At 34.2% G+C, this 13,950-nt stretch overlaps 1 protein-coding gene across 6 annotated transcripts in view; it reads right to left on the bottom strand.

The window, feature by feature from the left end:
• Positions 1-13,950, bottom strand: part of LOC106038647 (bifunctional heparan sulfate N-deacetylase/N-sulfotransferase 3) — a 491,131-nt gene that overhangs the window by 425,482 nt on the left and 51,699 nt on the right. The gene's annotated exons all lie outside the window — the stretch shown is intronic.

The following is a 13,950-nucleotide window of genomic DNA, read 5'->3' as shown; positions in this document are numbered from 1 at the left end:
TGGAGGCTGGCATGGGGGGGGGGGGGGGGGGGCAGAGGGGGAGGGAGTGACACTTTTTTTTTTTTTCCTTTTTAATATGTAGAAGTGTAATAGGAGACAGAGCTTTGTACAGCACAGAATTTCATTAATACCAGTACTTTGCAGTTTTTGCTCAGGGCTGTTGAATCTATTCACTTGGGATCCTGAGCAATGGTGCCAGAATAGTGCCACACAGAAAAAACAGGTGTACTTGATATATTCCTTTAATATTGCTCAACATGAGATGCTATGGAATTTGTACAACAAAAGAAGTAAAACATGATCTTGGTTCAGGCAGCACTATCTGCCATTCTCATCTCCGCTCTAGCAGGTGTAGAAGTGTCCAGAGCGGTTTGCTGCCTGTGGGTTATGGCTCCACTAAGTGGGCATCACCCCTGGAGAGGAGAAGCCCAGAAGTACAGGCTGTTTTGAAGCTTAGCTCTTACCCCACTAAAATGTAATTTTCACTTAGGCAGTGATCTTTTCTACTGGACATGAGTATGTTTTAATAAGCAAGGAACAATCAATCATGCAACCTCTTATGAAGGAAATTCTGTATTTGGAGGGAAAAACTCCTCCTATATAATGCTGTTATGCTTAGTTTAATCATCTGGTTACTCATTCTGAGGGATCATTTCTCACATTTTATGGAGAGGAAGGGGATAAATAAGCTTATGTGAGGAATGTTTATTCTAGTAAGACACTTGTGTCTATTTATCCTGTGCTATATTGTTTCAAACACTGTCAAAGACACATAAGAAGGTAAAAATTAACACAATGTACAGGACTACTCAGAAACGTAAACTCCATGTATATTTGCTGTACATATCTGTTATTAAATATATAGTATAAAATTTAATTAATAATTTCAAGGTGAAAACAAAAAGACAAATCATCCTCCTTTACTTTTTTTTTTTTCCCCTTAGAATATAGTGATCTGGGATGCAGTGATATCTCTAAAATGAAAAGATTTGTGAATTATTTCTCTCTTTATCTCTTATTTATGTCCTTAAGCTATACTCCCTTAAAATGTTACAGCTGTTTATCTGGTGTTTACTGAGCTAGTAATACTATTTCATAGATATAGCCTGTGATTAGAAATGGAGCAATTTCCATGTAGTAAATGCTTTTTGAAATTTATTATTCTGCTTATTTCCAGAAGCAATGAAAATTTCATTATGCAAAGTCAATTTACCTAAACAAGCTCAAAGGAAAGGACTTTGCAGGTGAACTAAAATCCTACCTTTGTGTTTCAAAATTCAAAGGGATAAACTGATGTTTCATAGACTAACAGACCGATGCAAATGATTTTCTCTATTGTTGATTCTTGGCTAAGAAATCCTGAAAAAAGAACTCTAACACTCAGTGTTTAATCTGCTTCTGGGTCTGTGCAGCTCACTATTAACAAACATAGAGATGAAAAAAATGGAACCTGAAAGGAGAAAAGGAAAAAGCATGCCCAAATATTTTTGAAGCTACCCATTTCTAAAAGTCAGTGAAAATCCATCTTATGGATCCACATGACAGGAGATCAGTTTTATCCATTCAGAGCACATGGTGTTTGGTATTCATTAATGATTTTATGACAAATCAGATAAGTTTTCATCTGCAGGTATAAATGCAGCACTGAAGGTTTCATTTCTCAAAAAAAGCATACAGAGTATGAGGATCTAAATTTAAGTTTGATTTTTGTTGTTGCTGTTTGCCAGGAACCCTTTGTGCATTTCATTTAAAATGCATTCATATTTGAAATGACTTATCTCAAGTAAGAAGCATCTTTAGAAGCTTTCTTTGCCAACAGTCTGATCTTACACCAGAGAGCTCAGTTTTTATGGTAGTTGTGGATGTGGACATAAATGTATTGCCTGGTCGGCTCTATCTTCTCTCATAGATAGAAATATTCAACACGTAAGTGACCAAAATTACATTCTTGCTGGGTATGAGCATCCAGACTGATCTCTCAGTGGCACATGAGAGGTTAATAGTGTGGCAAAGAGGAACTTTAAAAGGGGAGCCACAAAGCTTGTTCTTCCTAGTATTTTTTGGAAGGTAATATTGTTGAAGATAAATTGTCAGTTAACAAAAGGCACAAGGAAGAGAACAGATAAGCTTAATTTTACAACCTTTATACAGGGGCAAATCCTTACTTATATGAATACTGTCACTGAATTCACATGTGAATAAAAATACAGAATGTTAGAAATCTTATTCTGAAATACTTGCTTTCCACTGAAGTATCACATAAAGAAGTACTTATGTACTTGTTAAAATCAGCTTATAAAGTACTTATATATTAGATATACTTATATCAAGCACTGTTGAGCAAGCCAGAATCTGCATTTGAAGAGTTACACAGGCATTTAATTCGCTTCAGAATCTCACAAGTAAAATTCCAGAAGCTGTTATTATCAAGGGAACAGAACAAAAATGAGATATCATACCCCAAATTGTTAAAATTATAGGTTTAGTTGTTCCTCCAAGGCTGCTTCACTTCAGCTATACTATTCCAAAGCATGTACAAAAGACAAAGGTTTTAGATCAAGGTAGCATATATTAGAACAGATATTAAAATAAAACAAAACAAAACAAAACAAAACACTAGACAAGTCCTTCTTCAAGTCTGAAATACAAAAGCAGACTTCAGAACAAATTCCAAGTCCAGAGTTTAGCTGTCAAAGTACAGTTGTGCATCTATCAGTGTGCCCACCTTTGACAGGAAAGCTTTTAACCTTCTGATGAAGCTGAAATAAGCTGCCTTATCCCATTCTTTCACGATATAGTTACTACAAACAAACCGGGTAAGCAAAAAGATTCAGAGATGTTTGTGATTTGCATAATGATCAAATAGAATAAGTCTCTTAATAGTTATTTCATTATTTTTCAGTATTATTTTAAAAGTTTTAGCTACAGCACTCTTCAGAGCACTATGTATCATATGAAAATGCAGAGATTCTCAAGTTGCATAGTTTCTGATTCTTTCCTGTAATAACACCATCTGGTAGCTTAACTATATACAAGGGCTCAGGTCACAAAGGAAGCATTACTGATTTTCAGCAGTGAAACAAAACATTTACATACAATAGAAAGCATTGCAGCACCTCAGGGAAAGTGAATCTAGATAAGCTACACCTTCCATTATACATTTCTTTTGGTATTCCTTGAAAGAAAAAAACAATGTGCACTTGCACTATCTTCACATTGAGTTCTAGGCCAAATTTGTTATGAAATTGTGCTTGTTTAAAAAAGTTCAATATAACCACTTAACTGCTTTGCAGCAGGAACTTCAAGCCTTGCTTCCTTCCCTTATGTTAGTTAAAAAAAAAAAAAAAATCCATTGGGGATTGGTATAGCTATGCATACACACACAGACACAACATATTCATAAACATAATCAAAAAAGAAATAAATAAGAAGGCACAATAAATAATTTTCCACCCCAGATATATTAGAAATAGAAGAATTCTGACAAGTAGCAGCGCATATTTAAGCACATTCCCTCTGTGAGTTTAGAAAGATGGAGACTTATTTGTAAACTTCTGTTTATTTCTATTCCATTTAATATGAATATTTTCTACTTTAAATAAGATTGTTGTTCATATGTGTGTTTTAATAAAACTTCAGGCTACATTCAAATCTCTGTGTTTTTGGTTTAATTCAGAATCCTGGCTGACTTGGAATACTGCCACAGAGAATTTCAATGACTATATTAGTCATGTTTTGGACTGAGAAAAAATAAAATAAATAAAATGAAATAAAACAACATAAAATCTTTTATCAGCTTAACAATAGTCAAAACTGTAATTTTAAAGGCAATAAAATCATAAGCAGATTTTACTGATATTTAAGGCAACAATTAGAATGCCCACTTCTCTGGCTAAGGGGTGTAAAGATTTTGTGCAAGGAAAATTTGTAGGACATTTGTGCCCATTTTTTATCGCAACTGTTAGCAAAACTATCCTTTGAATATGAGATGCTGAATTAAAAAGCTGGAAAAATGGAATCCTAGGTAGTCAGATTTAAAATACTATGATAGTACATGCAAGATGAAGCTGCTGTTAGGTGCCTTCCAGGAAGCAATCAGCGCACTTTCACAACAGTATGATCAGAAGGGAAGACCATTGGCTTAAATATCGTGACTATTATATCGAATGAATTTTAATAATCTCAGACTGAGGAGCAGGACTTGGCTCGATGTACAAAGTTTAACATCTTTCCTTGTGAGAGTTCCACCTGCTGCCATTGCCAAATGGTGCCTGACAAACACCACTTCAGAACAGAGAGGGGGGTTTGTCATGTTTGTCATCTTCTTTTTGTTTGCCAATTACAAACATGATTTACAAAATGAATAGAAACCTGGAAGAGATTTAAGGATTTCAGACAGGGTTCCCAAAGGCATTTGGGAGCACTATGCCAGGGCAAGTTCAGAGTGAGAAAATGACTCTAATTTAAAATTCTTATCTGGTCTTATCCACAAGCTGGACAACGACTGCTGAAGCTATACTTCCAGGATGATATCCTGCAGAAAGTAAGTTAGGTTATTAGCACAGTGAGGCCATAAGAACAATTTTCCAGCCTACACAATCAATCAATAGGAAGCTCTCAATTACTTCAAAGGGAAGCGGGGATTCTGCTTTAAAGGACAATGATTCCTAGATGGCTTGAAAACATTAGAATTGTACAAATATGGCATCTATGAGTTGGAAAAAAAAATAGAAGAGGAGAGCTGGAGATAATTTGTACTGAGGCTCAGGTGGCCAAAGATACTGAGGAAGCTGTCAAAGCTTACTGCATATGCCAAAAATGAAGGCCAAGTTCATAAAGACCCAGAAGATGGCAGCTCCACTACAAAATGACACTGTACATATCTATGTTGAGAATGTGTGATTGTAACATGCAATTTTGTCCCAAAAGACATTTGCTTCAGGTTTATGAGGTTGTCAGCCCTAATGGACATACACTAAAGAAAACTGCAGCTCCACAATGAAAGGCAGAGACAACAGCTACTCAAAGTGAGGAAAGTAAGAGTCAGACAGGAGAAGGTACTGTTTGATTAAACAGACTTGCAGAATACTAATATCAGGAGATTGTCAAGTCCAAAATACAATGCGGATCACCAGAGTATTTATTTCACACTGTATAGTATTTTGCTTATTAGGCTAGCTATAAGGATTAAACTTTCAGTGTCATATGTGTTCAAGAAGATTATTATGAAAAGTGACTTTCAATTGATAATACAGAGGCAGTGGAAACTCAGATGCTAAACAAGGAAGACATATTGCAAGCACTTTGTCTCAGAGAGTATGTCTTCGCTGCCTAACAGCGTCTCTGTCCTTGGTCCCCTTATTGTGTGCATTTTCTCTGCAGTGACTCAGTTTCCTCAGAAGTAAAATCTCTCTGTGATTCTGGTAATATTTTATTCAAGACCCTCGAATAATCCATCTGGACAGCTTCCAGGCAAGAAAAACTGATGGAGAGCGTCTTCTCACCAGGCTTGCCTAGCTGGGCAGTGTGTGTGTCCCACATCTTCAGCACAGGTGGGGAATCTGTAGCAGCCCTAAGCTCCTGTGTGACACAAGGGCTCACTCTCAAGAGTCAGTATGGACACGACAACACCGAGTTTGTCTTCCTCTTCCTCTCAGTTTGGGCTATCCCAGCTGGGTAGTGGTGGCCTGGTGGCCTTTTTTATGCTTTGCTGAAGAAAAGTTTTTTTTTTTTTTTTTTTTTTAACATCAGCCTCAACACAAGAGTAATGGAACCTGAATATTAGAAACTGTATTTTACAAATTAAATTTTATAACCCTGTAATGATAAGCAGATCTTTATTTACTTTCTTATATGAAACCTTGCTTGAGCATGTTTAACCCTATGCATTTGAGGAATCTTCTCAATTTTAATAGCATCAATAACTCTCTGATGTCACCCATCAGTTGTATGAGTGCTTCAGTCTGAACTGAGTTTGAAAAGAAAATGTTAGTGGGGCAAAGCATTTTTATTTATTTATTTATTATTACCAATCAATTTTGGTAGCCTTGCTAGGCAGAGTTCTTGGCCCTGTTAATTACACTAAAAGTATCTCTTTTTGCTAGAAAGATATCTTTTGTGATGGCAAATTGTGAGATTTTTGAATAATCAAACCAAAGAAGAGAAAACACATTTTATTAACAGAAAAAAAGGAGTGATTTTTAAAAAAATTAAATAACTTACTCTTCACAGAATTTGAATAAAACTACTTTTATTCTAACTTCCATCAATGTTGGAAATATCTGGGAGGCATAATAAGGCTTGTAAGTAGCTTTTTACCATTGTTTGCACTTAATAGGCCAAACAGTATTAAACGTGGAGAACAGAAATTCTGTATTTAAACTATGAAATAAGCAGTTACTTAGTAGTAGTAGAACTAGTGGTAGCAGTTGTTGTTATTGTAGTAATTAAAGTAGTAATACTTGTATTTGTGGCTTAGAAGTAGCAGTAGTATTTAACTCTTTGGAACCTTAGAGACAAGGTAAGGACATGAAAACTGTATTGGGAGCCCTTTAAAAACTGAATGCATAAAGTCTGAAATTTTGTATCATAGATTCATCCTCTCACATGCTGCAGAGTTCTCTGGTGGCAGACAGTGACATTATAGTAATATCCCAGCACTGCTATTTATGTTTGCCTGTCCATTATTCTGTGTGCTTACATACTTTCTAGGATTGCTTCAGTACGCAACACACATCTTAAAGTGATGAGATAGTGCTAAGATTTCAAATTCAGGATAATTTAAAAAAAAGACTTCACAAAACCCTCATCAAATCCTTCAGAAATTATGGTTTTGATCCATGAGGTACATGCACACACACATACATACACATACACACCCATTGATCACAGACACAGAGGACATAAGGACCAATTCTGTCACTGAATTGAATTACACCTTCCATCAAATAATAAATGCAAAGTTATGAAAGATCTTTTTTTTTTTTTTTTCTTCCATGGATTCATCTACAATAATAGAAATGTCCATGTTGTGAGGCTTCTATTCTCTCCTGCATGTAACTGTCAGTCAAATTATTGCTTTATATGAAAAGTTATAATCAAATATAATTTAAAACTTATGCTAGGTGGCATGATATTACATGAGAACCACTTTCGAAGATACAATAACCTCTTTTGTCAGTGCTTCTCTTATGAAGTCTGGTTTTCATTGGGTTTATAATTTATTCATGAGTGTTTATGCAAACTTTGGATGCATTTGTGCATAAATATAATTAAAACATGGTTATTTTGCTTTGAAAAATATGAAGGTAATTACTAATGTAATGAATTAAAGGTCAGAGCAATCATGCACATTTTTTCTTGGTTTGTACATATAATTGTAAGTATCTTTGCACATGTGCTACTGCCTTGCTGCTTTGGCACACTGGCGTACACAATTTCCATTATTCCCTGTTTTCAATTTAAAAATCCCATTCTAACAGGTTATTGTAGAATTTCTATTTCCATTACTGGCAAACACCCACATATTTAAAGCATACAGGGCTTTTTATATGAAATAAAACTGTTGTCCGTCTTGGTCCAGAATACTTCCTGTGTTGCAAACTCTCTCAATTTATTTTTTCATACATATCTGAAGTCTGAATTCATATGAATAACGATATTTACCTCAAAGGAAATATAAGAAAACTATAAGAAAATTTGTGACGGGAAATATACAGGCCCATGGATGGTGATAAGAATCTGAGGCCTGATGAAAAGGAAACACTACAGTAGACAGGAAAATTCCCATTGCCTCTATTTTTAAACAAATTGTTGTGTGTGTGTGTGTGTCTTCCCTTTTCTCCGCTTTCCAGTCCTGTCTGTGGTGTTCTTCTGTCCCTTATTTGAAGCTAGGTATTGCACATTTGCCATTTATATTTTTGCTTGTTCGATATATTTTTTTTTCCAGCACGTTACATATATATATATATATATATATATAATTTTTTTTTCTCTAATGACAAATGTAAAAGATGTGATAGTGATGAACTCCTTAATGCTAGGGATTACATTGCTTATTTATTGGTTACAGAGTGCCATGAAGATTTCAATGAAAAATTCTGTCTGATTGCAAAGTAGTCAGAATACCAGACTGGAAATGCTCCAATAGCTTCACTCACTGCTGTGAACAAGGAATTGCTGTGTACATAGACTTCTTCATAGGTGCTTAAGGAATCCAGAGGAGAGGCCTAAATCCAGAAACTGTTTTTCAGTCTTTTAAGGCAGAGATGGTTTTAAGACAGGAAAGACACAGATGTCAAGAACAAGCCATTTCTATAATCATTAAAAAGAAAGGAGAAGCAATTAGGAACACAGCAAAGTGTTCAAAATGTTTCACCTTCCACAAGAACCACCAGATTTTTTTGCTTTGCTCCCCCAGCAAACAACAGAAAACATATTCAAAGATCATTCCTTTTAATATCCCTTTAAATTCAGAACTATAAGAATACAGTCTGTAAAATATAGAAGGAAACAGATTTACTCTTAAAAGTTAATTTAATTCTGGTAAACCATCCACTCCATCTGTCAGCAGGAACATAGTGTTCTGTGATACCACAAAAACGTGTAAAAAGTAGAATATGCTCCTGAAAACTACATTAAGCTGATGCTTTAAAGGTGAAATTCCTTCCATCTGTGGGATGCTTGAGTAATTGGGCTCTATGGTTAAGTCTTCGTACAGCTAAAAGTGTATCATAGTACACGGTATCTACTCCACACCTAGACTGTAAGTACAGGGCTTTGTAAATGACCAAAAAAGAGGTCTGGATTCACATAAAGATGAATCCTGCTGGTCCTTTTTTGGTGCATGCACTTTACTGAGTGGTGCAGTGCAAAGAGGGAAAAGACTGGAGTTTGGTCTAGTGCATCATTTTGGAACTATAATAGCAATGCATATTTACTGGCAATGAAATTCACTTGGTTGCTGGTCCTAACCACTTACTGGCCATCTAAACCTAGTACTCCACACAAACCTTTCATTATTAACAGGACCCTCCCTCCATTCATGCCCAGGGAACAAAGTGTTGGAGGAGCTTATGTCTACCCTGTGACTGGGTCACTTTACACGGGGATGCAGGACAGGGATTCTACCTTGATTCCATTGGCAAGGAAATAACTTTGTGTGCAGTGCTATATTATACTGTGCATAACACAACTCCGAGCTATAAAAACAAGGGAATTTAGCACCTAAAAAGAGCTACTTCAGAGCATCAAATTACTAGTTGAGATACACCTATTGTACTCTTACACATTAATCTACATATAGGTCATTCTGACAGCATGTAGAAAATGTGACTGTTCAGTTGTGTTGCCCTGAACAATTTTATTAATAGGTACGTGGTATTTAGTAGTTAGGTAGGTAAATTAATGCTGAATGGAAAGTCTTATGGTTTGATGTTTTCTGATAAAAAACGCTTTATAAATAAAGAACAAACATATAATACATTTTTTATAAACTTTCTAGGAATCACGAGAGAGATTTTCTGTTTGGTATTGCAGGTATCTTTTCAGTAAACAAGCAAAACGCAGAATACACTTTACTTAGGATCCTGCTATAAGGTGTGCGAATGTCTCTTTGGTGTGCATAAAACAGTGTTAGTCACTTGCTTCTGAGATTCAGACAAGAAAAAATCAGTTTACAGCTTTGCTTGCAGTTTTTGTAATGGCAAACGATTGCTCTTTCTACTGTAAAAGAATAAGTAACTTTTGTACTGACCAAGAATACAATGTCTACGTAACACACACAGTTTATACACAGTTCCATCCAAACCACAATCTTACAACAATAGGCAATTGTTTGGAAAGATTTTAAAAAGGACATATTTTGACATACTTTAGAAATAATCAAAAACATCCTACAAGTCTTTCAGCTTATTATTGCAGAACAGCAGTGGTCCTAGGCTTCAGTATATGTGCCATAGTGATTTGTGCTAGAGATGTACTCCTTGAAAAATCTGTCATCACCATGGTAAAGAAAAAATAAATTCATAAACAAGGAACTTGATTACAGAGAGATTAGGGTAATATTTCTAAAAAAGACTAACTGATTTACCACTGTTGTCCCATTGTTTTCTGCGTATCTAAATCTCTTTTGCAAATGGATCTTAACTACATTGGAGCACTAATTTCTCAAAGATATGGGAATTAAAAAATAAGGAGCTAAATTCTGATCTCTCACAGCTCAATCACTTCTCTATCAATCCAACGTTTGCTAGAGAATGAGAACCAAAATATGAAAGAAATTACCACTTATGAATATAACTGCAATGAGAAATATTATAATGAAATCACAGAGAGAGTGAAAACTGGATCTCATTTTTTGTTTTTATCATCTAAAAGTTCTGGTAGTAATTGAAATAAAGAAATAAAAGTTTACACTTTGTCTTTCTTTGTGTGAATGCATTCATTGATTGCATGGCTCTACAAATGAAAAATTATCTTGTTCACTGTAACACTTCCAATGAATCATGTTTAAGGTGACACTATGCTATTATACTACAAAGTCATGTAGTAGAGAAACATAATGACCTCTTTTCTAATCTTAGTGTTTTCAATGGAGTATCCTCACACAGCACTAATTTGATATTTTGCAGTTAAAAAATGTAATTGAAAGCATTTTTATTGGATACATTCTCATTACATAGCCACACAGCCTTAATTTGATAAAACTGTTTAATGGCAGATTGAAAATGAATGATCAGTTAGAATGGAAAAAACACTGATGAAAAGGGAAAATAAAAAGCCTGGAAAAATTTTAATCACTGTAAATTTTGAGATAACGACATTGTTCTTCAAGGTATTCTGATTTTTACTTTGCCAGCATTCACAACTCTGTATTACATTGAATGCTTCACTGCAATCTTACAAGATTTTCCTAAAATTTAACCTGGCAAAACTGTACCCACACTGAAACAACAGCGTTGTCTCACTTTTCATATGGGCTACCAAAGTCCTCATTTTTCTTATCTGTTTTCATTCCCTTATTTGATATCGTAGCCTTCATTTCAGTGCTAAGCAGCATTATGAAGTACTTAAAGACAAATAAAAATTTAGCTGTCTTTCAATAATCTTGCCATTTCTTACCTGTCTTCGTTTTTTATTTTTATTTTTTATTTTTTATTTTTTATTTTTTATTTATTTTTTAATTTTTATTTTTTATTTTTTTACTGCTTTTCAGCTTTCATAATTAGGAACTGACACTACTTCTACGCTTCAAATTCCCATGACTGAAGTGGAAGATTGGTGTTTTGTAATCAAGGATGATGTACATTTCAAATTCAAGAAATTGGCCTAACGTCAAAACAAACAGCTAGATTTAGCAACTGATTATGTCCTGTGATCCATTTACCTAACATGAAATAGAACAGAATTATGCCAAAAATTCAAAACATAAAACTCTTAAACAGCATATTTTTCTAGAAGAATAACAAACTACCACAAAAGGGATCAAAAATAAACAAATTAAGAGATCCATCATGCTCCATTTTTTCTAAGACTTTAAGCTCTTTTTTTTTTTCACTAAAGCGAGTCATAGCAATTTTGAATTTTTTTCTTGCTCTAAACTATAAATCTTCCTCAACTTTGTTAATTTGTTTCAGCAGTTCCCAAGAGACCATTATGATTTATATGAGCATGCTTATATGTTTATTGATTCAGAGACAATAGACAGAAAAAGTATAAAAACAGCTTATAATAGAGAAGTTTAACTATGGACAATCTTTTCTCACTTAACAATAAACTACAGTTAGATTTTTCTTTTGGTAATTGGCAAATGAAAGAGCAAACAACACCTACATGTTTTTCTCTTGAAGTTTCACACCTTGTCTGTTCTGGAATACCTGCCTTATTTGATATGGGGATAATGAATGGATTTAGGGTGTTGGGAAGCTGAAGGAAAATAAATACTTTTATCAGATAGAAATTTTTCTGCTTATTTGAGCAACAGAAATGTAGACAAAGCCTCAGTCTCAGCTTCTAGTTTAGTTCTTTTACAGTACATATGACTTTTTCTGATGCACTTCTTTCTCTCATATTACCTGGAATTATTGTAGTCACCCAATACCATTCCAATCTTCAATGATCTAAATGTTTCTGCTATGTAGCCTTTTTTTCATTTGATCTATTTATATTTTTCCTTCACTTCTTTCTTCACTACATGGTCATGGCTAAGACTGGAACTCCTTAGAGGTCTTCAGAAATGACTTCTCAGTAAACCATATATCCTCGCCTCCCAACTTCATTAACTGGTAGAAGTGTCAAATATTCATTTTCCTACTATATTTCTTTTAGATGTTTTAAGTAGGAAAGAATATAATCCACTTTATCTAGTTATTTCAATTTTTAAAGGGGAAACAGCGGTATTAAATAATTCATGATCATTACCTCTGAAATCATAAGATTCAAAATGAAGAACCACATCTTCTAGCAAGGCTCTTTATTTTTATATTTGTTTCTTTGAATAGTTCTTTTAGAGGAGGAGAAATATGGTGATAACATCAGCTATTTATAGAAAACAGAGCACTGGAGGATACAACTGCACAAATAAAATACAACTGTCTCCAGGCTGATTATTTCATATTGCCTTTCAGAATATCTGGATGAATTTAGACAATAGATCAGAGCTCCCTACTTAAACAATGTCTGTGACATCCTCTCCAAGGCAGACTGGAAGGGGACAGATTATCCATTAATGTAAACGAAGCACTGATAAGCCTAACAATTTTTCTGTCACAAATATAATGGTAGCAAAACTTTCATTTTCTATAGTATATTTTCTTTAGTTTTAAAAAATACTACCAGTTACTGCCAGTTTCATACATATAATATTCACAGTGCATATTTTATATACTATATACTATACATACTAGATAGTATGTATAGTATATATAGAATATATATAGTATATATAATATAGTATGTAGTGTATAGTACATATACAATAGTATACAGTATATACTTTGTACATAGTGTATATTTTTTCATTTTATATACTCTATATATGCTATATAAACAGTGTATATATAAAATACACACTATATATATACTATATATTATAAACTATAAATTGTAAACAATAGTAACATTGATTTCAGGTAAAATGAAGGGATTTTTTTTTTTCTCAATTCACTGAGGTCTCTCAATATTCTCTTAACATGTGGGAAAGCTCACAGCAGGAAAGAGATTTTAGCCTACAAAATAGTTTCAGATGGATTTTTATTAATCTAATCACTTGGATAACCTCAAGATACATTGCAAGCCCACGGTTCATGCATTCTACTGGTCAAGTGTAATTGTTATTCTATTTCTTTGTTTCAGCTCAGGTTCTTAAGAGAGCAATATGCTGAAGATTTGGAAATGCCTCTTGGAAACATGGTGCTATAGAGAATTTTCATAACTCCTTGTGAACTACGCCAATTTCTGAGATACTTTCATTAAGCTGTGAGTAATGAGCATGACTTTTGTGTTCAGACAGACTTCTACTGCAATAGTTTTTAGGTATTCCAAGTCATCAGGAAGTCACAACATAATGGACTTTGGCAATATATTGGAAAAAGCCAATGAGACTAATAGGTAAACAGTAACAAAATGTGTATTTCCTGTTCCTTTCAGAAAGTAGATGTTTATATGCTGTAGTTCAGTATGATGCAGTTCAGTATTAAAGTCTGGAATTTCAGCCTGATCTTCTCTTCTATGAAATATGTAAAATTGCAGGCATAGATGTTTGCATGGATATGTGTGCTCAGTTGAGAAACATCTGTGCTGCTTGGGATTGGAGTGGCCTTTTCTTTTATTTCTTTTAGACTATTTGACTTTTGGATATAAGATATTCACTATCTTTTTATTCTAGCAGTGCTGACAATAAGAACTTGTATCTTGACAGGTGAACAAAAGGATCTAGGAAATATGGCCTGA

This window comes from Anser cygnoides, chromosome 4 (assembly GCF_040182565.1).
Source record: "Anser cygnoides isolate HZ-2024a breed goose chromosome 4, Taihu_goose_T2T_genome, whole genome shotgun sequence".
In the NCBI taxonomy this organism is placed as follows: domain Eukaryota; kingdom Metazoa; phylum Chordata; class Aves; order Anseriformes; family Anatidae; genus Anser; species Anser cygnoides.
Note: the sequence above shows the minus strand (reverse complement) of the source record. Positions and strands in the feature narration are given on the sequence as shown.